We start from the raw sequence: 21,596 nt of genomic DNA on the forward strand, positions 1-21,596 counted from the left end.
CCACCCTCCTCTCCATCCTCCTCTCCATCCTCCTCCCTCCTCCTCCTCTCCATCCTCCCTCCTCTCTCCATCCTCCCTCCTCTCCATCCTCCCTCCTCTCCATCCTCCTCTCCATCTCTCCTCCCATCCTCCTCTCCATCCTCCCTCTCCATCCTCCCTCCTCTCCATCCTCCTCTCCATCTCCATCCTCCTCTCCATCCTCCTCTCCATCCTCCTCTCCATCCTCCTCTCTCCACCCTCCTCTCCACTCCTCCTCTCCATCCTCCTCTCCATCCTCCCTCCTCTCCATCCTCCTCTCCATCCTCCCTCCTCTCCATCCCCTCTCTCCATCCTCCTCCCTCCTCATCCTCCTCTCCATCCTCCCTCCTCTCCATCCTCCTCTCCATCCTCCCTCCTCTCCATCCTCCTCTCCATCCTCCTCTCCATCCTCCTCTCCATCCTCCTCCCTCCTCTCCATCCCCCTCCTCTCCTCCTCCTCTCCATCCTCCTCTCCTCTCCATCCTCTCTCCATCCTCCCTCCTCCCTCCTCTCCATCCTCCTCTCCATCCTCCCTCCTCCTCTCCATCCTCCTCTCCATCCTCCCTCCATCCTCCTCCATCCCTCCTCCCTCCTCCCTCCATCCTCTCCATCCTCCTCTCCACCTCCTCCTCCCATCCTCCCCTCCACCCTCCTCTCCATCCTCCTCTCCATCCTCCTCTCCATCCTCCCTCCTCCTCCCATCCTCCTCTCCATCCTCCTCTCCATCCTCCTCTCCATCCTCCTCTCCATCCTCCTCTCCATCCTCCTCTCCATCCTCCTCTCCATCCTCCCTCCCCTCCTCCCCTCTCCACCTTCCTCTCCATCCATCCTCCTCTCCATCCTCCCCTCCACCCTCCACCTCTCCATCCTCCTCTCCATCCTCCTCTACATCCTCCTCTCCATCCTCCTCTCCATCCTCCTCTCCATCCTCCTCTCCATCCTCCTCCACCCTCCACCCTCCACTCCATCCTCCCCCTCCTCCCTCCTCCACCCTCCACCCTCCTCTCCATCCTCCTCCATCCTCCTCTCCATCCTCCTCTCCATCCTCCTCTCCATCCTCCCCCTCCATCCTCCTCTCCACCTCCCCCATCCTCCTCTCCATCCTCCTCTCCATCCTCCTCTCATCCTCCTCTCCATCCTCCTCCTCCACCTCCCTCTCCATCCTCCTCTCCATCCTCCTCTCCATCCTCCTCTCCATCCTCCTCTCCATCCTCCCTCTCCATCCTCCTCTCCATCCTCCTCTCCATCCTCCTCTCCATCCTCCTCTCCATCCTCCCCTCTCCACCCTCCCTCCATCCTCCTCCATCCTCCTCTCCATCCCCCTCCTCCATCCTCCTCTCCATCCTCCCTCCTCCACCCTCCTCTCCATCCTCCTCTCCATCCTCCTCTCCACCCTCCTCCTCCACCCTCCTCTCCATCCTCCTCTCCATCCTCCTCCTCTCTCCTCCTCTCCATCCTCCTCTCCATCCTCCTCTCCATCCTCCTCTCCCCTCTCTCATCCTCCTCTCCACCCTCTCCTCTCCCTCCTCTCCATCCTCCTCTCCATCCTCCTCTCCATCCTCCCTCCTCCTCCTCTCCACCCTCCTCTCCATCCTCTCCATCCTCCTCTCCATCCTCCCTCCTCTCCATCCTCCTCTCCATCCTCCTCTCCATCCTTCCCTCCTCTCCATCCTCCTCTCCATCCTCCTCTCCATCCTCCTCCTCCCCCTCCTCTCCACCCTCCTCTCCACCCTCCTCCTCCACCCTCCTCTCCACCCTCCTCTCCCTCCTCTCCACCCTCCTCTCCATCCTCCTCTCCATCCTCCCTCCTCTCCATCCTCCTCTCCATCCTCCCTCTCTCCATCCTCCCTCCTCCTCCACCTCCTCTCCACCCTCCTCTCTCCATCCTCCTCTCCATCCTCCTCTCCATCCTCCTCTCCATCCTCCCTCCTCTCCATCCTCCTCCTCTCCATCCTCCCTCCTCTCCATCCTCTCTCATCCTCCCTCCTCCATTCTCCCTCCTCTCCATCCTCCTCCTCCTCCATCCTCCTCTCCATCCTCCCTCCTCTCCTCCTCCTCTCCATCCTCCTCTCCATCCTCCTCTCCATCCTCCTCTCCATCCTCCTCTCCATCCTCCTCTCCATCCTCCATCCTCCTCCTCCTCCTCTCCATCCTCCTCTCCATCCTCCCTCCTCTCCATCCTCCTCTCCATCCTCCTTCTCCATCCTCCTCTCCACCCTCCTCTCCTCTCCATCCTCCTCTCCATCCTCCCTCCTCTCCATCCTCCCTCCTCTCCACCCTCCTCTCCACCCTCCTCTCCACCCTCCTCTCCACCCTCCTCTCCATCCTCCTCTCCATCCTCCCTCCTCTCCATCCTCCTCCTCTCCATCCTCCCTCTCCATCCTCCCTCCATCTAATCTCTGTCTCTGTCTCTTTCTGTCTCTTTCTCTCCATGTATATATGTATGTATATATATGTATATGTATTATATATACATCTCTCTGTGTACATATATACGTATATATACGTATATATATGTATATAAATGCTCTCTCTGTCTCTCTCCAATGCTCACTCTCTGTCCCTCCTCACACCCTCCTCTCCATCCTCCCTCTCCCACCCTCCCTCCTCTCCATCCTCCCTCCCTCTCCATCCTCCTCTCCATCCTCCTCCTCTCCATCCTCCTCTCCCACCCCTCCTCTCCATCCTCCTCTCCATCCTCCCTCCTCTCCATCCTCCCTCCTCTCCATCCTCCTCTCCATCCTCCCCTCCTCTCCATCCTCCTCTCCATCCTCCCTCACTCTCCATCCCTCCTCTCCCTCCCTCCCTCTCCATCCTCCCTCATCTCCATCATCTCCCTCCATCCTTCCTCTCTCCATCCCTCCTCTCCACCCTCCTCTCTATCCTCTCTCCATCCTCACTATAACAATATACATACTCTCTGTCTCTCTGTCTCTCTCTCCGTGCTCTGTCTCGCGCGCGCGTGCTCCCTCTCCATCCTCCCTCCTCTCCATCCTCCCTCCCTCCGTCTCTCTCCGTCTCTCCCTCCCTCCCTCCATCTGTCTGTCTCCCTCCTCTCCATCTCCCTCTCCATCTCTCTCTCCATCCACCCTCCTCTCCCCCTCCTTCTCTTTATATATATATATATAAATATAAATATAAGTATATATATATATATATATGTATATATATATGTATATAAATATATATATATGTATATATAAATATATATTATTATATATATAGTATATATATGTCTGTCTCTCTGTCTCTCTCTTTATATATATATATATATATATATATATATATATATATATATGTATGTATGTATGTATGTATGTATGTATGTATGTATATATATATATATATATATATATATAAATGTATGTATGTATGTATGTATGTATGTATGTATTCTCCCTCTCTGTCTCTCTCTATCCTCTCTGCATGTCTCTCTGCCTCTCTCTGTCTCATAAAATTATACATCTGCCTCTCTCCATCATCTCTCCGTCCTCTCTCTGTCCTCTTCATGCTCCCTCCTCTCCACCCTCCCCTCTCCATCCTCCTCTCCATCCTCCTCTCCATCCTCCTCTCCATCCTCACCCTCTCCATCCTCCTCTCCACCCTCCTCTCCATCCTCATCTCCATCCTCCCTCCTCTCCATCCTCCCTCCTCTCCATCCTCCTCTCCATCCTCCCTCCTCCATCCCCCTCCCTCTCCATCCTCCTCTCCATCCTCCTCTCCATCCTCCTCTCCATCCTCCTCCTCTCCATCCTCCTCTCCATCCTCCTCTCCACCCTCCTCTCCACCCTCTCCATCCTCCTCTCCATCCTCCCTCCTCTCCATCCTCCTCTCCATCCTCCTCCTCTCCATCCTCCTCTCCATCCTCCCTCCTCTCCATCCTCCTCCCTCTCCATCCTCCCTCCTCTCCATCCTCCTCTCATCCTCCCTCCTCTCCATCCTCCTCTCCATCCTCCTCTCCTTTCCCTCCCTCCTCTCCATCCTCCCTCTCCATCCCTCCTCTCCACCCTCCTCTCCATCCTCCTCCTCTCCCATCCTCCCTCCTCTCCATCCTCCTCTCCATCCTCCCTCCTCTCCATCCTCCTCTCCATCCTCCCTCCTCTCCATCCTCCTCTCCATCCTCCCTCCTCTCCATCCTCCTCTCCATCCTCCTCTCCTCTCCATCCTCCTCTCCATCCTCCCTCCTCTCCATCCTCCTCTCCCCACCCTCCTCTCCATCCTCCTCTCTCCATCCTCCCTCCACCCTCCTCTCCATCCTCCTCTCCATCCTCCCTCCTCTCCACCCTCCTCTCCATCCTCCTCTCCATCCTCCTCTCCATCCTCCCCTCCACCCTCCCTCCCATCCTCCTCTCCATCCTCCTCTCCACCCTCCTCTCCATCCTCCTCTCCATCCTCCCCTCTCCACCCTCCTCTCCATCCTCCTCTCCATCCTCCTCTCCATCCTCCTCTCCATCCTCCCTCTCCATCCTCCTCTCCATCCTCCTCTCCATCCTCCTCTCCATCCTCCTCCTCCATCCTCCTCTCCATCCTCCCCCTCCACCCTCCCCCTCCATCCTCCTCTCCATCCTCCCCTCCACCCTCCCTCACCCTCCTCTCCATCCTCCTCCTCCATCCTCCTCTCCATCCTCCTCTCCATCCTCCTCACCTCCTCTCCATCCTCCTCTCCATCCTCCTCTCCATCCTCCTCTCCATCCTCCTCTCCATCCTCCCCTCCATCCTCCTCTCCATCCTCCTCTCCACCCTCCTCTCCATCCTCCTCTCCATCCCCTCCCCTCCACCCTCCCCTCCACCCTCCTCTCCATCCTCCCTCTCCATCCTCCTCTCCATCCTCCTCTCCATCCTCCCCTCATCCTCCTCTCCATCCTCCTCTCCACCCTCCTCTCCATCCTCCTCTCCATCCTCCCCTCCACCCTCCCTCCATCCTCCTCTCCATCCTCCTCTCCACCCTCCTCTCCATCCTCCTCTCCATCCTCCCCTCCACCCTCCTCTCCATCCTCCTCTCCATCCTCCTCTCCATCCTCCTCTCCACCCTCCTCTCCATCCTCCTCTCCATCCTCCTCTCCATCCTCCTCTCCATCCTCCTCTGCTCTCCTCTCCATCCTCCTCTCCACCCTCCTCTCCATCCTCCCCTCCACCCTCCTCTCCATCCTCCTCTCCACCCTCCTCTCCATCCTCCCTCCTCTCCACCCTCCTCTCCATCCTCCTCTCCATCCTCCTCTCCATCCTCCCTCCTCTCCACCCTCCTCCTCCATCCTCCTCTCCATCCTCCCTCCTCTCCACCCTCCTCTCCACCCTCCTCTCCATCCTCCCTCCTCTCCATCCTCCTCTCCATCCTCCTCCTCTCCATCCTCCTCTCCATCCTCCTCCTCCTCTCCATCCTCCTCTCCATCCTCCCTCCTCTCCATCCTCCTCCTCACCCTCCTCTCATCCTCCTCTCCATCCTCCCCTCCACCCTCCCTCTCCATCTCTCCTCTCCATCCTCCCTCCTCTCCACCCTCCTCTCCATCCTCCTCTCCATCCTCCTCTCCATCCTCCCCTCCACCCTCCCCCTCCATCCTCCTCTCCATCCTCCTCTCCACCCTCCTCTCCATCCTCCTCTCCATCCTCCCCTCCACCCTCCTCTCCATCCTCCTCTCCATCCTCCTCTCCATCCTCCTCTCCATCCTCCCTCTCCATCCTCCTCTCCATCCTCCTCTCCATCCTCCTCTCCATCCTCCTCCTCCATCCTCCTCTCCATCCTCCTCTCCATCCTCCCTCCACCCTCCCCTCCATCCTCCTCTCCATCCTCCCCTCCACCCTCCCCTCCACCCTCCTCTCCCATCCTCCTCTCCATCCTCCTCCTGTCCTCCTCTCCATCCTCCCCTCCACCCTCCTCTCCATCCTCCTCTCCATCCTCCTCTCCATCCTCCCTCCCATCCTCCTCTCCATCCTCCCCTCCCATCCTCCTCTCCATCCTCCTCTCCACCCTCCTCTCCATCCTCCTCTCCATCCTCCCCTCCACCCTCCCCTCCACCCTCCTCTCCCTCCTCCTCTCCATCCTCCTCTCCATCCTCCTCTCCATCCTCCCCTCCATCCTCCTCTCCATCCTCCTCTCCCACCCTCCTCTCCATCCTCCTCTCCATCCTCCCCTCCACCCTCCCCTCCATCCTCCTCTCCATCCTCCTCTCCACCCCTCCTCTCCATCCTCCTCCTCCATCCTCCCCTCCACCCTCCTCTCCATCCTCCTCTCCATCCTCCTCTCCATCCTCCTCTCCACCCTCCTCTCCATCCTCCTCTCCATCCCTCCTCTCCATCACCTCCTCTCCATCCTCCTCTCCATCCTCCTCTCCATCCTCCTCTCCACCCTCCTCTCCATCCTCCCCTCCACCTCCTCTCCATCCTCCTGCTCACCCTCCTCTCCATCCTCCCTCCTCTCCACCCTCCTCTCCATCCTCCTCTCCATCCTCCCTCTCCATCCCTCCCTCCTCTCCACCTCCTCTCCATCCTCCTCTCCATCCTCCTCCTCTCCCACCCTCCTCTCCACCCTCCTCTCATCCTCCTCCTCTCCACCCTCCTCTCCACCCTCCTCTCCATCCTCCTCTCCACCCTCCTCTCCATCCTCCCTCCTCTCCATCCTCCTCTCCATCCTCCCTCTCCATCCTCCCTCCTCTCCACCTCCTCTCCACCCTCCTCTCCATCCTCCCTCCTCTCCACCCTCCTCTCCACCCTCCTCTCCATCCTCCTCTCCACCCTCCTCTCCATCCTCCCTCCCTCTCCACCTCTCCACCCTCCTCTCCATCCTCCCTCCTCTCCACCCTCCTCTCCACCCTCCTCTCCATCCTCCTCTCTCCACCCTCCTCTCCATCCTCCCTCCTCTCCATCCTCCTCTCCATCCTCCTCTCCATCCTCCCTCCTCTCCACCCTCCTCTCCACCCTCCTCTCCATCCTCTCCTCCTCTCCACCCTCCTCTCCACCCTCCTCTCCACCTCCTCTCCCCCATCCTCCCTCACTCCTCCCTCCTCCCTCCTCTCCACCTCCTCTCCATCCTCCCTCCTCCATCTCCCTCCTCTCCATCCTCCTCTCCATCTCATCTCCTCTCCATCCCTCCTCTCCACCCTCCTCTCCACCCTCCTCTCCACCCTCCTCTCCCACCCTCCTCACACCCTCCTCTCCTCCTCCTCTCCACCCTCCTCTCCACCCTCCTCTCCAATCCTCCTCTCCATCCTCCCTCCTCTCCATCCTCCCTCCTCTCCATCCTCCTCTCCATCCTCCCTCCTCTCCATCCTCCCTCCTCTCCCCCTCCTCTCCACCCTCCTCTCCACCCTCCTCTCCATCCTCCTCTCCTCTCCACCCTCTCTCCACCCTCCTCTCCACCCTCACTCTCCTCCTCCACCCTCCCCTCTCCATCCTCCTCCTTCCTCCCTCCTCTCCATCCTCCCTCCTCTCCATCCTCCTCTCTCCATCCTCCCTCCTCTCCATCCTCCTCCACCACCCTCCTCTCCACCCTCCTCTCCACCCTCCTCCTCTCCATCCTCCTCTCCATCCTCCCTCCTCTTCCATCCTCCCTCCTCTCCATCCTCCTCTCCATCCTCCCTCCTCTCCATCCTCCCTCCTCTCCATCCTCCCTTCCTCCCTCCTCTCCACCTCCTCTCCATCCTCCTCTCCCATCCCCTCCTCTCCATCCTCCTCCATCCTCCCGTCCTCTCCATCCTCCTCTCCATCCTCCTCTCCTCCTCCCTCCTCCCATCCTCCTCTCCATCCTCCTCCTCTCCACCTCCTCTCCACCCTCCTCCATCCTCCTCTCACCCTCCCTCCTCTCCATCCTCCCTCCTCTCCATCCTCCCCTCCTCTCCATCCTCCTCTCCACCCTCCTCTCCATCCTCCTCTCCATCCTCCTCTCCATCCTCCCTCCTCTCCATCCTCCTCCTCCATCCTCCCTCCTCTCCATCCTCCTCTCCATCCTCCCTCCTCTCCATCCTCCTCTCCACCCTCCCTCCTCTCCATCCTCCCTCCTCTCCATCCTCCTCTCCATCCTCCCTCCTCTCCATCCTCCTCTCCACCCTCCTCTCCATCCTCCTCTCCATCCTCCCTCCTCTCCATCCTCCCTCCTCTCCATCCTCCTCTCCATCCCCCTCCTCTCCATCCTCCTCTCCACCCCCTCTCCATCCTCCTCTCCATCCTCCCTCCTCTCCATCCTCCCTCCTCTCCATCCTCCTCCCCATCCTCCCTCCTCTCCATCCTCCTCTCCATCCTCCCTCCTCTCCATCCTCCTCTCCATCCTCCTCTCCATCCACCCTCCTCTCCACCCTCCTCTCCACCCTCCTCTCCACCCTCCTCTCCATCCTCCCTCCTCTCCATCCTCCTCTCCATCCTCCCTCCTCTCCATCCTCCTCTCCATCCTCCTCTCCATCCTCCCTCCTCTCCATCCTCCTCTCCATCCTCCTCTCCATCCTCCCTCCTCTCCATCCTCCTCTCCATCCTCCCTCCTCTCCATCCTCCTCTCCACCCTCCTCTCCATCCTCCTCTCCATCCTCCCTCCTCTCCATCCTCCCTCCTCTCCATCCTCCTCTCCATCCTCCCTCCTCTCCATCCTCCTCTCCATCCTCCTCTCCATCCTCCCTCCTCTCCACCCTCCTCTCCACCCTCCTCTCCATCCTCCTCTCCATCCTCCTCTCCATCCTCCCTCCTCTCCATCCTCCCTCCTCTCCATCCTCCTCTCCATCCTCCCTCCTCTCCATCCTCCCTCCTCTCCATCCTCCTCTCCATCCTCCCTCCTCTCCACCCTCCTCTCCACCCTCCTCTCCATCCTCCCCTCCACCCTCCTCTCCATCCTCCTCTCCATCCTCCTCTCCACCCTCCTCTCCATCCTCCCTCCTCTCCACCCTCCTCTCCATCCTCCTCTCCATCCTCCTCTCCATCCTCCTCTCCATCCTCCTCTCCATCCTCCTCTCCACCCTCCTCTCCATCCTCCTCTCCATCCTCCCTCCTCTCCATCCTCCCTCCTCTCCATCCTCCTCTCCATCCTCCTCTCCATCCTCCTCTCCATCCTCCTCTCCATCCTCCTCTCCATCCTCCTCTCCATCCTCCCTCCTCTCCATCCTCCTCTCCACCCTCCTCTCCATCCTCCTCTCCATCCTCCTCTCCATCCTCCTCTCCACCCTCCTCTCCATCCTCCCCTCCACCCTCCTCTCCATCCTCCTCTCCACCCTCCTCTCCATCCTCCCTCCTCTCCACCCTCCTCTCCATCCTCCTCTCCATCCTCCTCTCCATCCTCCTCTCCATCCTCCTCTCCATCCTCCTCTCCATCCTCCTCTCCACCCTCCTCTCCATCCTCCTCTCCATCCTCCCTCCTCTCCATCCTCCCTCCTCTCCATCCTCCTCTCCATCCTCCTCTCCATCCTCCTCTCCATCCTCCTCTCCATCCTCCCTCCTCTCCATCCTCCCTCCTCTCCATCCTCCCTCCTCTCCATCCTCCCTCCTCTCCATCCTCCTCTCCATCCTCCTCTCCATCCTCCCTCCTCTCCATCCTCCCTCCTCTCCACCCTCCTCTCCACCCGGCAGCCCTCAGGGAGTTAGCTCCTGGGGCCAGGAGTGGCCGTGTCAGTGCCCTGTGGCCACAGGCAGGTGGAGACCCTGGCTCTTGGGCGGGGGCAGGGGCCGGAGCAGGGAGGGCTTCTGTGGGAGGCCAGGCCTGGGGTACCGGTGCCATGACTGTGAGGTGGGGCCTGAGCCCGGAACCCCCTGTCCCGGCCGCCCGTGGTGTCCTGCTGTGGACCCTGACAGCCCCGTCATCCACCCCTGCCCCGTCTCCGACACACGCTCAGGCCACACTCTGACTCAGGCCCTGACGCTGCGGCCTGTTCCCGTCCCTGGGGGGGTGGGAGGCCAGTCCGTGGGAGTCAGTGCTCTGACCCCCCCCCCGTGGGGGCGTGCACACAGGTGGCTTCTCCTCCCTTGGCTTCTGTTTCCTGCCCTGTACAGTGGGGTCGTAGTAAGGACCTGCCACCCAGGGCCGCCGTGAGCACCGCTGGAGACAAGGTGTGGCGCGTGGTCAGCGCGGGCCGGGAGCTTGGACGGTGCTGGAGACGGCAGCCTCTGCTGGTACTGAGACATCGAGGCCGGGCGCGGTGGCTCACACCTGTCATCCTAGCACTCTGGGAGGCCGAGGCGGGTGGATCGCTCAAGGTCAGGAGTTCAAAACCAGCCTGAGCAAGAGTGAGACCCCGTCTCTGCTAAAACTAGAAAGAAATTAATTGGCCAACTAAAAGTACATAGAAAAAAAAATTAGCCGGGCATGGTGGCGCATGCCTGTAGTCCCAGCTACTTGGGAGACTGAGGCAGGAGGATCGCTTGAGCCCAGGAGTCTGAGGTTGTGCTAGGCTGATGCCACAGCACTCTAGCCTGGACAACAGAGTGAGACTCTTGTCTCAAAAAAAAAAATTATATATATATATATACTGAGAGAGGCGCTGCAAGCCCAGACCACACGGTGGGAAGGTGACTTTAGAGTCGAGGCTGTGGGCACCAGCAAGGTGGGTCCAAGCCCCTCTGTGGACAAAATCTGTAGACCCCCAGGTGATGGCCCTGCCCTGGCCCTGGCCTGCTCTGGGAGGGGCGAGACTCACGGGAGGGGGAGGGTCCCACCTGCAGTCTGGCCTGCGTGACTCTCCACAGCAGAGGAGTGCTTGCCTTTGAGGAAGACAGTCCCCCTCCCCACCACTCTCCAGACCTCTCCAGGGGCTGCCAGCTGTCCCCCTGGGCCCCCACCCAGGACAGGCCCAGAGACCTTTGGGACAGTCCTGAGTCATGGCTGGGACCCACGATGGGCCCCGCACCTGCTGCTCCTCCTCCAGAGCCTACACGGGGACGGGCCCAGCCCCTCACCTGCAGGAACCTGGGTGTGCTCTTGGGAAGGAGGCTGCACCCCAAGTTCTGTGCTGAAGGGGTGCCGCAAGGCAGGGCGGCGGAACCCTCATCTGTAATTCTGCGCACACGTGGGGACCTCACCGGTGGGTGATTTTACTCGGTATTTCACCGCATCCATGAATTCATCCGGAGCATTTGTGAGCACCTACTGTGCGCTGGGCCTCGTGTGCTGGGAGGTGCCGCCCCGGACAGACAGACAGACAAGCCCTGGGGCCGCCTGGGGAGGTGAGTGGAAGCCCACGCAGGTGCAGCACGGCTGCTCGCGCGTCCTGTAGGAAAAGACCCGGGAGGCGGCGACCTGGAGGGCACCAGGCCCCCTCTCTCTGCAGACCCCACTGCTCCATCCCCGTCCTAAGCTGTGGCCCCAGATCTCGGGGTGTGGGTGCGTCGGCATTTGTGGGGCGCAGTGGCTCTTCACCCGGATGTGGAACTGAAATGGGGTGAGCTCAGGGCCCTGCACTTCACCAGGTTTTCTCCAGGAGGTCCAGATTCGTGGGACACATGTCCAGGTCCCCAGCAGAGTTTCTGGTGGACGGAGTCTGCTGGGCATTGGTTGCCTTTACAAAAACCGCAGCCGGGGCTCTGCCCCCTCTCCGAGCCCGTCCTAGGGCCCATCCCAGGCAGCAGCGTCGCAGGCTGACTTGAGTGTCTGTGGTGCAGGCTTCTGACACTCCTTTTTAAATGGCCCTGCAGATCCCAGGTGGGGTGTATGTCCCCCCACCCCCACCCGAGGGCTACAAGAGTCATCAGCATATTTCCCCTTTGCTTCACCATTCAAATAGCGTAGCTCTTCTGATGGTAAAAAGTGATAGGTCCTTATTCAACCAGAAATTCAAAGAATTTGATAAATGACCGACAGAAGTCAAAATGCCTGCAATTCCAGCAAGTGGAGGTGAGTTATTCACCTGGGTGATACTCTTAAGTGCATTTGCATTAAGGCTGATAGAGGGCTGATAGCAAGGGTGGAGGCGAGGGGCCCAGCCCCTTCCCTGCAGCAGTTTTTCTTGGCCAGCTGGGCTGGAGTAGCTTCCTCTCCTCCCTGGGACCTGGGTCCCATGGGCCTGTGCCTTCACACACCCCAGCCTCACCCTCCTTATCCGTGAAACGGGGTGACGCTGACGGTTGCTGCCTGGCAGAGCCGAGGGGAGGTCATGGTAAGCTGGGTGTGGGGAGCCCGGCTAGCACCCAGCACCCAGCACCCAGCGGGCCTCGCTGCTCCTGGGTGAGGGCCTCATCCGCCCGGCAGCGTGGCCTCTGCGTCCATCTGAGGCTCAGAGCCCCGAGTCAAACTGTCCAACACCAGCGGCTTCTGCCGGCAAACAAGCCCGAAAGACCAAGTGTCCCTACAGAAGGGGTCCCCGGGACCCAGAGAGGGCAAGTGGGGCTTGGGGTCACCGAGCCAGCCAGCTGTGGCCCCTGCCCCGCCCCGGGGCAAGGCCTTCCTCCTCCTGGTCTTGAGAGGCAAGAAGAGCCCGGGCGCCCGGTACCCCGGCCTGGAAGCCACAGGAGGCGTCTGGAGACCTTCGGACACACTTGGGTGGGCGCGGTGCCGAGCAGGGACCAGCGTGGAGTCCCGCGGGCTCCTCGCGCTAGACACGGGCAGAGGGACTCCCGGCGTCTCCTCTGGACACGGTGTGTCCGGTCTCTGCAAAGTCCCAGGTCCGGTCCCGGCGCTGGGCTCCGGCCCCGTCTCCGTATCGGGAGGGAGGAGCAGTGTCCGGTGCCCCAAAGGTGGACCCGGCCAGAGCCGCCCTCACCCCGCCCCGCCCCACCCTCCACCGGCCCTTCCTCGGGGCAGGCCGGGCCTCCGTCCCGGTCACGCAGTGCCCCTCCCCGCGTCCCCACTGGCGGTCTGGACGCTCATGCTCCTTTCGTTGAGAGGGTCAGGGCTTGGGGGCGGCCCCAGAAGGTGGGATTTGGGCCGAGACAGAGGGAAGGGGTGGGCGGGGGAGGGGAAGCAAGCTTCCAAGGTCGCGGCCTGTCCTCTCCCTGCTGCCCGGCGAGTGACCGAGCCCACCGGCCAAACCTGCGCAGTTCCTGGTGGTGGAGGCGGCTCTCCCACAGGGACGCGTTCTGAAACCCAATCAAGTCGACGCCCACTCGGGCCCGAGCGCCCAGCGCCGCGGAGCTGACACCGTCTAAATAAAACCCCGCGGCCGTGCCAATAAGTCTGGGGCCGGCAGCCAGCGGGGCGAAGGCCCAGAGGCGCGCTCAGCCGATCCGAGCCAAAGAAGCCTGGGGACAGACGCGGGAGCCGCGCTCCGCCCGCTCGGGACGCCCACCACGTCCGGGTGCGTCCAGGGGGCAGGGTGGAGGGAGCGTCCTCAAGGACCTGTGAACCCCAAAGCCGCCTCGTGCCCTGGCCCTTGGGGACAGGAGGCTCCGCCCGTGTGCCACCTGGGAGCCGGCGCTGGCCAGGGCGAGACGCGGGAGCCGCAGTCTGAGTGTCTGGTTCCAGGCTCGGCTCTAGACTCGCCAGGTCTGTAGCTCCGGGAGCCTCGGTTGCCTTGTCAGTAGAATGGGCCACGGACGGTGGCCGCACTGGCTCCCAGGGAGGGCAGATGCGAGATACTCAGATGGTTCTCGTTCCCGGCGTGGTGCGGAGGATTCAGCCCTGGCCGCCGGCCGTGCTCGGCAGCGCCCTGCGTGGGACTCCCACCCTGGGTTCTCAGCTCCCGCACAGCGGGACGTTGGCAGTGTCTGGAGATGCTGTTTGGTTGTCACGACGGGGGCAGGGGGGGCTGCCCTGGCGCCTCCCGGGTGAGGCCAGGGGCGCTGCTGGCGCCCATGCACAGGAGCGAGGTCCGCCAGGCTGAGACCGAGGGGCCCGGAGTTAACACGAGCGACGCCCCAAGACCCCTCCCCACCATGACACCTGCGTAGTTACTCAAGGGAGGCTGATAGCAGAGGTTGCACTGGCCTAAGCGGGAAAGCAGCAATCTAAGAAGAGGAAGGACACCCAGGCGCCCCTCCCCTGGCGAATCCAAAGCCGGCAGAGCCGGGGCCGAGGCCACTGCGAGGTGGGCAGGCTGCCGGTCCGAAAGAGAAGTACCTGAAAGTGGAGGGTGACATTGGGGCAGGAGCGTGTGTGGAAGCCGGTGGCTGAGTGGGGGCGTCCTGCCCAGGGTGGGGCTTGGCCCAGGTAGGACCGGCTGTGCCCCCAACTTTCTGCTGTGTGATGTAGCCATTTGCTCACCCTCTCTGAACAGCCTGTTCCCTCCCGGCTCTGCCATGCCCAGGGGAAGCCCCCAGAACTGAGGTGGTTTCCAGGCTCCCCGCCCACTCAGGCCCCCAGAACTGAGGTGGTTTCCAGGCTCCCCACCCACTCATGCCCCCAGAACTGGGGTGGCGTCCAGGCTCCCCGCCCACTCAGGCCCCAGCATCTGCTGGCCCAGCTTCAGGGTGACGATTCGTGCTGAGGCTGGGAAAAGCATGTGGTGCCTCGCGGTGGCTGCAGCTGATGGGAGAGCGGAGCCGTTGGACACGGGGCTGCGGGGACGGGCCTGACCCTGCAGGGTCGGAGGGAGCGTGGCGTTGACTCTGGGCACTGGGGAGCCCTGCACAGGTGTGGAGCGGGGGTAGTGGGCTGCTGCGTGGCTGGCTGGAGGCGGGGCGAGCAGGGCGGGGGCGTCCTGCCGTGGTCCAGGGCCCCGGAGGTGGTGGCTGCCCCCGGGGAAGGTGACGGGGAAGGTCGTGGTGAAGGGAGGCAGAGGTGCTCACGGCGCGGGAAGGTGGGAGACGCAGAACCCGGGGCGGGTGCGGGTCCGGAGCCAGGGTCAGATCTGCGTCCCTCGACGGGGAACCGCAGTGGGGAGAGAGGCGCCCACCCTTGTGAGTGTGAGATGCGTTTGGGGACTCGAGGCTGAGTTTGGGGCTGGGCAGGGCGGGCAGAGGCCGGCCGTGGCGTTGGCTGGACGTTTCTGTGGGTGATGCGACTGTTCCCGGCGCCCGGCTGCTCCTGCTGCTCGCCACCCGTCCCTGCTCCTGCCTGCCGATTGCTCCTCCTTCCTCTGGATATTTTGTCATTTCCTTTCAGGTCAACGGCTCCCCATGACTATATTTGAGGACGAGTTGGCCAATTGGCAAAAAAATTTAATTTGCTCGAGGAGCGGAGCCTTCCTGGGGCCCCGGGGAGAGGGAGCTCCTGAGGCCAGGGCAGGGCCCTTTGAGAAAGAGGGTGGCGGTTGATTAGTAATGTCTGCCCTGGTCGCCAGACCAGGAGCGGCAGCGGGTGTGATGTGCAAATGCAAGGAGTAACTGGTTCTTTCTGGTCCTGGCTGGGTCACGCTGGGCAAGTCCCATCCACTCTGGCCTTGGGGGTTAAATGGCAGGTGGACCTCTGACATGCCATCACTGCGGGGCTCAGACGGGCCCCAGGCCCAGGAGACCACCCCGAGAAACAGGAAGTCGCCAGGTGAACCCTGGGCAAGAGAGAACACCGTTCACAGTCCCGATTTCCTCCGCCTCCACGCGTCTCTCCCAGAGCCTGCGCTTCCGTGTCTGGGGCCAAACCAGAGGCTTTGCCCACGGGCAGCAGAGCCCATGGGCTGTTCACTGCAGGACGAGCGGAGATTAGGAGCAGCCTTCCAGAAAGCAGTTATTAACAATGAGCATGTCAAACCCAGAAATTAAAAAAAGGGGAGACTCAAGTCTCTGGTCCTCCGACATGTAGCCGGTAACTCTCCCCTTCCGTTTGGGGGCTGCCGTGAGGACCTGCTGGGAGAGGCTCTCTAGGGCTTATGTCAGCGGCATGATGCCCTTCCCGGTGCTTTGGTGTGGACGGCCCTGGTTTTGGTGGGGGACCCCGAGCTGAGCAATGATTTGTTCATGGAGTGCTCACCGTGGGTCCAGCACTGAGCTGTGCTCCTCTGTCCGCTCTGCCGTCTCCTCCTCCTCATTGCACGTGGCCGGGCAGGTCACCCCGCACACAGGTGAGGGTGGCCAGGCTCAGCGGGGGAGGCTCCTGCCCAGGGCCTCGCTGTGCAAGAGGCCGGCGGGGCGCTGTGCTAGTGGCTGGTGGCACCAGGGCCTTTAGTCCACACAGCAGTCTTTTGGGACAGGTGGTCCGGACCCCTTTTCACAGTTGAGGAAACTGAGGCTCAGAGAGGTGACTTGCCTTGGACTACCCGGCCTGAAAGTGGTGGAGCCCGGGGTGTGTCTAGCTCTGATGTCTGGACTCCGAGACATGTGAGCCAAGAAGGGAGGGAGGGAGGGCAGACGGGTCTCAGATAGGAGTTGCCATAACAGGGAAGCAGCCAAAGGCGGTCGCCGTTTGGCCGGCAGCCTGGCGGAGAAGGTGGCAGGGGTCGGTGGAACGAGCGGTCCCTCGCAGGACACCTGGCAGGCGGAGCAGATCTTGCACTAGCAAGTGACAGCCCCAAGGGGAAGAAACTACTAGAGACCCCATTTAGGAGACTCGTCCCTGTGGGCTGCCCCAGATTGTAACGGGGGGAGGGGTCGCTACACCGGTGCTGAGGCCCCGGAGCCCCTGGGTGCTGCTCTTCCCTTCTTTGAACTCTGTCTGGCTGGGGGGGGGGGCACTCCCTAGTTTAGAGGGTGTTTGGGGCCACCTGAGTGTGCCCCAGGAGCTCACCCTGGCGGCCGACCCACCTCGAACACTGCCCTTCTTTGCTGGCCAGGAAGGACGGCGGTTTTATAGTGACCCTCTGTACGGCTGGGGTCAGGACCTGCAGAACCCAAAGTCGCAGGTGACGAGCATGTTCCACCAGAAGCAGGTGGAGACAAGTTTGAACACTTCCCCATGCATTTTAGTTTGACCCTTTTTGCCACACACACCGCCCCCCTTGGAGTGCCCCCACCAGCTACTGGAAGCATTGCAGCAGGCGCTTCTTAGAGCAAGAAGAGCGAGAATTGCACGCTGGCCAGCCGCGCACAGCCCTATTTTCAGAGCGACCTGGAGGACAGCCCAGTCGCAGATGACGGTTTCCAGGTCTCCGGAACAGCCAGCCCCCTCCCCCCCGTCCACCAGCAGACCCCAGACCAGACCGACAACTTAGCATTTTCATTTAAGTCCATCTGACAAATCGTTTTAGACGGAGAAAGCAAACTGCATCTTTAAATGGCTACTTTGTCAGCGCGTCTCTGCGCGCTGTAAAAAGTCCTTTGTTATCTGTGTCTAGACAGCACGCCAGCGGAATATTTGGTCTGCGTGAGGGGAGAGAGATCTGACAAGGTTGAATTCATTTACCGGCTTATTTAAAGTGGGATTTCAAAACACTTGCTCATAAACTGCTTTCGGCCCAGGCTCCCCCGGCCTCCTCCTGGCCTACACCGGCTCTTCTTGTTTTCCTGATTTTTCACCTGCTCTGGCAGTGAGCACGGGCCGGGCCGGGGTGCCCTGGCGAGGCGAGTGCCTGCAGCTCCCAGCTTTCTTTCTGCTTTTAATTGTCCTCTTTATGACTGTCTAGACGTCCTGCAGATGTACGTTCTCGGGGGAAATGGCTCTTCCCTCTGGTTACGCTGCGCGGGGTGGGGTTGGGGCGGGGGTTGCAGACGCCACCCCCTGACCACTCGACCTCCCCCTCCCTAAACGGGTCTCCAGCGAGTCTCCCTTAACCGAAGGCGCTCTGCCTCCTGGCAGCGGCCTTGTGTTCATAACACGTTAACTTGACTGTGCTAATTTTATACCGTCATCAAAAAAAAAAACAGAGAGAGAGAGAAAAGTGACATTCCAGGTTTTCTCCTCGCTGAGGGTGGGCAGAAGACCTCCCCAGCCCCTCCCCGCAACTTCCTCCCCTTCTTCTTACCGCTCCTCCTTTTGTGTTTGTGTCTGTGTGTGTTTTGTGCAGAGACGAATAAAACACCACAGGTTGGCTTCTTTGCGATGAAAATATCAGGGCTGTTTGAGTGAGTCGGGGGTTTTAGTTCTGCCAGATAGATGCATTAATGGACCCCATTGCCCTGCTGCGACTAGGTCACTGTTGCCCGAGCGGAAACGGGGGGCAGGCTGTGGGGCTGAAGGGTCTCCCCAGTCACCTGTCCCCACAGGAATCAGGCAGACGCTGAATAGGCATTGTCCTGCCAGCCACCAGGAAAGTGGGCCCGCCCTGGGCTTCCTCTCCGCTCTGGAAGGAGCTCTCAACCTCCCCTCCCCTGTCGCGCAGCCCCGCAGCGCAGCGGGCTTGGGAAACTGCTCTGAGTTACCGGGCAGCTGTTTCGTAAGGCCAGGGGGCTGAGGGCTCCAGAGCTCCTTTCTGGAGTCAGGGCTCTGGGCTGGAGAGATGACCTTGCCCTGGCCACCCCCACCCCGCAGCCAGACCCCTCCATCTCCCCACCCCTTTGAAAACGATCGTCGTTGCTGTTGACCTGGCTGCAAAGCCATGCATTTCCACCTGCCGCCTGCAGTCACCCTTCTGCCTTTAGTGGTAGGGGGCACAAAAGGTAGGGAGGAGGGGCGAGGGGTGGCGGCTGGCCAGATGTCTCCTGGGATCCCAGCCTGCATCTCGTTCCTGCGGGACGAAGCAAACCCGGCCCGCCAGCCCACTCGCTTGCGGGGCACTGGGGGAGGCGGACGCCTCCGCTGGAGACCGGGAAGGACGTCTCCTAGCGCCTGCCTGGCTTTCTTAGCCTGATCTTTTTACTTCCGCTCCCGAAGCAGACAGCCCACAGGCAGGGTTGGTCTGTTAAAGGGCCACTCCCATCCTGCCAGGTGCCCCTGAGGCCGAGCTGCGGGGCTCTGAGTCTCCTTGGTGTCCCCGCCCTGGAAGCCAGCAGATCCCCCCAGAGGGAACAAGTTGGTTGTCTGAGTCTGTGATATTTTAAGTTGTACCATCATTGAGGTTTCTCTCCCTGCTGTCCCATAATTATAACATCTTTAAGAAGAAAATTTCAGACTGAAGTTATTTTGGGGGGAAGGAGGAAGGAGCCCTTAAACAACAACAGCAGCAAAACACAGAGGCCCAAACAGCGTCACCAAGTTTTCAGGCGGCAGGCCTGCTTCCGCCACCAGTTCCCGGGCAGAAATGTCCCTCGGGAAGGGTGGGCTCTTAAACGCTGGATCCCTCGGCCGGCGGGCGCGGCTGCGCTGTAATTGGGTCTGTCCTGGAGCAGTTAAAGGAGAATGATCATCGTAACCCGTCCGCGAGCCAGCGTGGCACAGGGGCGTGAGTGGCAGTGGCACTGGTGTTCCCCTCCAAAAGCCGCCGCTCTTGGCGTCTCAGAAATGCACTCTTGGCTTGGGGCACGGAGGCTCTTTTTTGTTTTTTGTTTGCAATCTCTATAATAGATGGTGTGTCTGTCTCCTGGTCTTCCTCTACAGAGCCGTGGGGCGTCCGTTCCCTCCCCTGCGAGCAGCTGCGGCCTGCCCGGGGCGAGCCGAGCTGAGGGAGGCGAGGCACAGATGCCTCCCGAGCCCGTGGCTTGAGAGCCGACACCGAGAAAAGTCTGTTCCCGAAGCTCAGATCGGGAGGCCTGAACTTCTGCCGCTGCTGCTTTTCCGAGGAGTTGGAGAAGCCGGAGTTGCAAGATGGTCTTGGCGCTGCCTTATTTAGGAGGCGAAGTGCTGCTCATTTGTCAGGCAAAACAGATGTGGGGGGGAGACAACATCTATTTTCATAATTCGAAACAAATCTGGCGCGCTGCCTTCCTTTTCAGCGGCTGCTCGCGCAGAGAGCCGGCCCCCGGCAGCGCTCGCAGAAATATTTATAGCTCGCCGGTTGAACTTTCCTTCCTCCAGGAAGAGTTGGTTTCTGCTGGCAGTGGGGACGCAGGCGCTCCGGATAGGGAGTGGGTGCTGTTTGCGGGATTTTTTTTTAAATCGAAAAACAAAAAAACGGGGAGGCGTGGGTCACAGCCGGTCGGCGCAGCCGTGCCTCCCCGTCGGCGGTCCTGTCGTCTCCCAGGCGTGCGGGGTGTCGGCCGGGGAAGCTGCTCTCTTTAGGGCAGCCGGAGGCTGGGCCTGGGGGACCGACTGGGGGCGAGTGGCTGACTCGCCAGGAAGACCCAGGACCGGGACCTCATGCTCAGGTTTGCAAGGGGAGCTGGCCGTCGTTCCCCCGTTTTATGGATGAAAACACCGAGGCTCTGAGAGAATAGCTTGGCTGGGGTCAGGCCCAGGAGGCGGAGCTGGTCTGCCTTGAGCACCAGGAAGATACCCGGGCAGCTGTCACTCCCGCCCGGAGCGTTTGCTACAGTGTAACCTTTCGTTAAATGCAGCGTGTGCGGACCTGCACTCGGATGGTTGGGGGGTGGGAGGGCTGGGGCCTGGTGTGCGGGAGCCGCCGTTGCCTGTTCATCTGTCAGGTCTCAGAGCTCCGAAGGGGCTGGAGACGGGCTGATGGGTGATGGACGGACGGACCTGGGCCTGCCCTCAGGGAGCTCGAGCTCTCCTTGGGGGAGGCAGGGGGCAGGGTCCCGTGACTGTTTACTTTGAGGGGGAGGGGCTCCCCACCCGTCTGCCAAGCCCACAGGCAGGGTTGGTCTGTTAAAGGGCCACTCCCATCCTGCCAGGTGCCCCTGAGGCCGAGCTGTGGGGCTCTGAGAAGGCCTCCCCGACCCGTCTGCCAAGACTTGAAGGATGAGGAACATCTGTGGGAGGACCTGGGGGGGAGAAGCCCAGGCAGAGGGGAGAAGCCCAGCCGCTCGGGGGTCTGTTAAGAGATGGGTGGTGACCATACCCAGTTCCCAGCTGGCTGTGTCACCGTGAGGAGGGACTGGCTGGGTCCCAGGACCCTTACCTGGAGAATGAGGACCGCTAAAAAGCAGAAGCTTCTAGTTCATCTGGGAGAACCACACTGTGAATAGTAGAGTTTGCAAGAGGCTACCATGGGGGAACTGGATGTTGGGTGATCTCCACTGTGTCTTACAACTGTACAGGAAACCACAATTATCTCAAAATAAGTTTTTTAAATGACAGTTCTGGGCGGTCCCCTTCCCTTCTTGTTGCCGGGACTGCCCAGGTACAGGGCAGTGCTGGCAGTCTCAAGCTGTCCCTCATCGTTTTCACCATCGTGTCAGGAAGAGAAAAACCCTGGAGAGCTTCTCACTGTCACCCGCAGATTGCAGGGTTGGGACGGGTTCAGGCAGCTTGCACACTGCCCTGGGTGCCTGGGCAGGGCTCTGTCCCTGGCAGGGCGAGGGCGGCCTGGGGATCTCAGGCAGGTGGCTGGTTTTGGGGCGTGGTGGGTGCTGGTGGCCGCGATGGAGGTTGGGGTTTCTGGTTGCCACCTGCGGTTGTTCAGCCAGAGTGGATGGAGCACAGTGGAGAAGCCAGGAACAAACAGGGCTGCGTGTCCCACACCTGCCCCGCTGGTGCTCAGGGCAGACATCGCTAATCAATCACTAAGCAACCTCTCGCTTTGCTGCTGGCTTGGACACAGCCAGACCCCTCAGACCCCTTCCCTACACCCAGCCCTGGGCAGCACACTGGGTGTGTGAGACACCCAGTCCCTGGGCCTGGGGCTTCGGGAAAGCCCATCTATAGCCATCGCCATGCAGAGCTGCCAGCCAGAGAACACAGCTTTGCAATTCCGGGGCCACCCTCCAGGCCGCCTGGGACCATTTCAGCTCTTTGCAAAGATCGAATGAAAGTACTTGGTTTCGTGAGGGCCTGAGCTGCTGGGGTCCCCTGTGCATTTGGGTAAAGAGGCTCCCAGTGACGCCCTTGTGCACAGGTGGAGGCGGAGGTTGTCCTAGACTCCTGCACGTCACAAACC

The 21,596-nt window shown here is 60.9% G+C and overlaps 1 protein-coding gene across 3 annotated transcripts in view; it reads left to right on the forward strand.

Annotated features, from left to right (window-relative positions):
• Window positions 1-21,596, forward strand: part of PMEPA1 (prostate transmembrane protein, androgen induced 1) — a 66,861-nt gene that overhangs the window by 18,182 nt on the left and 27,083 nt on the right. The window contains exon 1 of one of the 3 annotated variants that reach the window (XM_012770470.3): window positions 19,622-19,908. The exons of the other annotated variants lie outside the window; for them this stretch is intronic. The gene's annotated coding sequence lies outside the window, so the exon portion shown is untranslated. Of the gene's footprint in view, window positions 1-19,621; window positions 19,909-21,596 lie in introns of those variants that run through there. 3 annotated transcript variants of the gene reach the window in all.

The sequence above is a fragment of the Microcebus murinus genome, chromosome 16, assembly GCF_040939455.1.
Source record: "Microcebus murinus isolate Inina chromosome 16, M.murinus_Inina_mat1.0, whole genome shotgun sequence".
NCBI classification, from domain to species: domain Eukaryota; kingdom Metazoa; phylum Chordata; class Mammalia; order Primates; family Cheirogaleidae; genus Microcebus; species Microcebus murinus.